Raw genomic sequence first — 5,072 nt, 5'->3', positions numbered from 1 at the left:
GTACTCCTGGACCTTAGCGCTGCTTTTGACACCATTGATCACAACATCATGTTAGACGGACTGAGGCACTGGGTGGGGATCTCTGGTACTGCCCTAGAATGGTTTTCATCCTACCTGTCAAATAGGAAGTTTTGCGTGTCTGTAAACAACTATGTTTCTTCGTTCTGTCCAGTTAAATATGGTGTGCCACAGGGGTCGGTCTTAGGACCCATTTTGTTTTCCTTGTATCTGCTTCCCCTTGGACATATTATCCATAAACATGGTATTTCTTTTCATATTTATGCTGATGACACACAAATGTACTTGCCCGTCAGATCCACAGACCCTGGAATGCTGAGTTCACTTAACAACTGCCTTTGTGAAGTTAAAAAATGGATGTCAAATAATTTCCTCCAGCTGAACTCAGACAAAACAGAAATCCTGGTCATTGGGTCCCAGCAGATGGCAAAACAAATACTGCCATCTGCTGGTTCCCTAGTAATTCACATTAAGCCTGTGGCAAAGAACCTTGGTGTCTGGTTTGATAGTAATTTAAATTTCGAGCAGCACACCACAAAGCTTGTTCAATCATGTTTTTATCAACTTAGAAATATAGCAAAAATTCAATCTATGTTAACTTTTAAGGACACGAGACCATTTTACACGCCTTCATCTCATCACGCCTAGATTACTGCAACAGCCTTTTCACTTGTTTAACCCAAAAATCTACTGATCGACTCCAGACTGTCCAGAACTCAGCTGCCAGGCTTTTAACCAGAACAAAGAAATATGACCACATTACCCCTGTGTTAGCTTCACTACACTGGCTCCCAGTATGTTTTAGAATTGACTTCAAAATTTTATTGATCACTTTTAAAGCTCTTCATGGCCTCTTGCCTTGTTATATTTCTGACCTTTTAGTCCCATACGCACCAGCACGTACCTTGACATCCTCGGGTAGAGGTCTGTTGTCTGTTCCAGAGTCTCGACTGAAAACTAAAGGGGGCAGAGCGTTTGCTGTCAGGGCCCTGAGGCTCTGGAACAGCCTGCCCAAGGAAATCAGTTCGGCTGAGTCAGTGAACTCTTTTAAGTCCCTTCTTAAAACATACTTTTATAGGAGAGCCTTTCCCGATTTTATTTGACTTTATTTTATCCCTTTTATTTTATTCTATTTTACTTATTTTATATTTATCTTTATCTTACTTATCTTGTATTCTTTTTGTATTATTGTCTTTTGGGTATTATTGTCTTTACACTTGTTAAAGCACTTTGTAACTTGTTTTTGAAAAGTGCTCTACAAATAAAGATTATTATTATTATTTTTATTATTATTACAATAGATTGCTGCATTTCCCAGTTTCCACAGTAAGAACAGCTTGTTTCTGGGCTGTCACGTTGTGGAAGCGGACCATTATGGCCGGGCAGACTCGGCGGTCAGGCTAGCAAAGTGGACGCCCGGGACTCACCCACCCTCTCACTCGGTTCTGACCGGGAGAGCGGCGTGGGCCGCGGGGTGAGCCGTTAGCTTAGCGTCGATGAGCGCAGTGGACTTGTCCGGGCAGGACATTTGTCACCTCGCCTGGGTGCAAAGATAATTTTCTAGAAGTGTCGACTCCATCCGTGGAGGTGGTGAATTCAGTGAGGAGTTCGCTGTTTGCTGAAGAAAAAAGGATGCTGAGGCAGTAGGGACTCTACTAATTATACGTCACACACGTATCGGTAGTGACGTCCTATTGGTCGGCTATGTGCACGATAAAATTTCAGTGGGCGAGTGTGTGCGTGTGATTGGAGGAGGTAGTACCCATAGTGTCCAGTAGAGGGCAGAGCCTGTGTGAGATAGAACTGGATACACCAGACAAAACACTCTGGAATAACAGAGATACCAGTGAGTAAGTAAAATATAATTAGTTACCACTAATGCTTGTGTCGCAAACTGTTCCTTGATGCTAGACACATCAATTTTACTCCCTTGAGAACTACATGAAAATGTTATTAGAGACTTAAGAGCTGTTATTAAAGTCTTAACGCAGATGCAGGGGTTGTAAAAGATTCATTAGTTTACCGATGAATTATTGAGAGGTAGGATTTAATCAAAGCTACAGATGTTGCAGTCAGAAAGTGTTGTTAATCTCATTTTGATTGCATCTAAATGAAAATATACACTATAAAAATCACAGAGACTGATTGTTGATTGCAGAGTTAATTACAGATGCCAAATAAGAGACAGCAAATAATAAAAAAAAGCGATTACTTGAGATTGGCTCAGTGATCCTCTGACTGAGGCGGAACTTACTCTCCATCTGCATTGCTTTAATCGAGCCATCCAATAGTCCATTTAAACAATACAGCACAGAATAAAACCAAATGACTATGTGTCCCTGTTGGGGTGGTACTGTAATGTTTTCTCATCCAAAAAACTTGATAGGGTTGATAATAAACAAGACAAAATGAATTGGTCTTAGTGATGATGATCCAAACAAACATGAGGATAAAAGTCAGCCAGGTGCTCTTAACAGCAGGGGGTGGGTTTTTAACAGTAGTGGACAGCTGTAAAATACCCTTCATCTGAGGTGTGAAGTATGTGTCTCACCGCAGATTAACATTTCCCACCTCACCAGTCAATGTCTTCAAGCCTCAGAGTGGAAAGGTGGTAAGAATTTTAGTGTGGAGAGAGCAAGGCAAAAACACCATGGAGAGTGGTCTTTAGGTGAGGATCTTTGGGTTCTTTTCTCTCTCTGCTGGCCAGCCAGCCTATCTGGTGCTGCTGAGTTGCAGAGGACTTCAAGGGCTTTGCACCGCTGAGCTCAGTGAGTTGAGCTCCATATCGTTTCTCCCTGTTTCCCCCCACCTCTTCCTCTCTGTGTCTCTCTGACTCTTCCTCGCCCATGCTCTAAGGAGCTTTAGAAACTCGACTAGGTAATGGGAGCAGCAGTCAATCAAATTTCAGTTTCAAAGGTGAGGCTTTGTTTCACGCTCGCTTCCCACAAATCCCGTCAGGCCCGGCACCTGTCAGGTTGTCGTTCTGAAACGCAGCATCCAACGCCAGTCACCCAAACCCCACGGTCCCTTGGCAGATGGAGGGGTTGACTTGTCAGCTGCCTGTCGAGAAATGAGGTCATTTAATTTAGCTAGGTCTACTTTTCTTTTCAGGTGAAACAAAATAACTGAAAAAGCAAACACTGCGTTTCAGGGGTTTATGTTTAGCTCATTTTCATGTAAACTCGGTAATCAGTTCTCAGAAAAGAACTCATGCCACAGGTTTAGGGTGAAAAATTATATTCATGTTTGCTTTATATAAGCTTTGAACAAACCTGATCATGAATAAATCCTGGATTTCTATTGGTGCCCTTAAGTTTTACTGAGTCTGACAGCACTGTCAAAACACCACTGGTGCTGCCAGCTCTAATAACGTGGAGGTTGGTAATAAATTGTCAAATGAGCTCTTGTTGTACCATGATCCCATAGAGGAACAGTAAAACCTGATACGGCAGAGTGAGCAGGATCTCTGGACGCCCTCAGCAACCAGGGGTCTTTGTATCTCCAAGGATTTATAGGCTCAGGTCTGACTCATTCCAGCTTTACAGTCATAGTGACCTTCCCATTAGGGTTCCATTACCAAAGGTCTATCAGAGAAAGAGGCGTACACATAGGCTATTTATCCAGCTGCAGCCTCTTCTTATTAACTGTAGTAGATAAACAAGGGTGCAGTTTTGAAAGCCTTGGCGAGTCATGAGTGAATGCCTTTATAATGACATAAAATTAATGCACATGTGTATAAACACATGAAGCATAAAAAGAGTCCAAGATGCAAAACTATAATGTACAGTAACTGGCAATTGCAGGCATGTGGACCCCACCACCTCTAAAAAGGTCCACCTTCCCACATCAACCCAAGGGCCCCTAAGTGTCTCTAATTAGTTGACTGGATCTAAAGAACATTCTTCAATTTCACTAAAATGCTGTCTTGTAATGACAGCACTGAGGGATGTACAGTAAACAAACTGATGGGAACTTAGACTCCTGGGTACACTAGCATTGTTTGATGTATTTCCAGCAATGCAAATGTTTGACTAGGTGGCTTTTAGATGTAAGACACCGATTAATTTGAGTGTAGTCATCCTCCAACACAGCCACTGACTCTGTTCAGCATTTGGTGTGTTATTCCCAGCGAAGACTGAAAAATAAAGGAAGGCTGTCAGCTCATTTCAGCTCAATTTGATTCCATTTATGTGGTGGTCCTTGGAACCAATTTTACAAGGTAAGATTTGTGCAGTTGTGCCACTCTAGAGGTCATATGATAATCACGAGGTAGCTTCCACCATGGTAATACCCCCCCAAATAATATTATTTGTTATGCTGTAGGAGATACTGAAAGCTAGTCAGAAACTAATATGTATATATATATATATATATATATATATATATATACACACTGCTCAAAAAAATAAAGGGAACACTTAAACAACACAATGTAACTCCAAGTCAATCACACTCATGTGAAGTCAAACAGTCCACGTAGGAAGCAACGCTGATTGACAATCAATTTCACATGCTGTTGTGCAAATGGAATAGACAACAGGTGGAAATTATAGGCAATTAGCAAGACATCCCCAATAAAGGAGTGGTTCGGTGGGCGGCTGTGGCTCAGGAGGTAGAGCGGGTTGGCCGTTAATCGGAAGGTCGGCAGCTCAATCCCTGGCTCCCCCTGGTTGTCGAAGTGTCCTTGGGCAAGATACTGAACCCCGATTTGCCCCTGGCGGCTGTTCCGCCAGTGTATGAATGAGTGTGACTGTTAATTTCCGTTTGAGCACTTAGGCTCAGTGTATGAATGTGTGTGACTGGTGAATGCAGATGTAGTGTAAAAGCGCTTTGAGTGGTCGAAAAGACTAGAAAGGCACTATACAAGTACGGAGCATTTACATTTACATTCTGCAGGTGGTGACGACAGACCACTTCTCAGTTCCTATGCTTCCTGGCTGATGTTTTGGTCACTTTTGAATGCTGGAGGTGCTTCCACTCTAGTGGTAGCATGAGACGGAGTCTACAACCCACACAAGTGGCTCAGGTAGTGAAGCTCATCCAGGATGGCACAT

The sequence above is a fragment of the Micropterus dolomieu genome, linkage group LG18 (genome assembly GCF_021292245.1).
Source record: "Micropterus dolomieu isolate WLL.071019.BEF.003 ecotype Adirondacks linkage group LG18, ASM2129224v1, whole genome shotgun sequence".
Lineage (NCBI taxonomy): Eukaryota > Metazoa > Chordata > Actinopteri > Centrarchiformes > Centrarchidae > Micropterus > Micropterus dolomieu.
Note: the sequence above shows the minus strand (reverse complement) of the source record.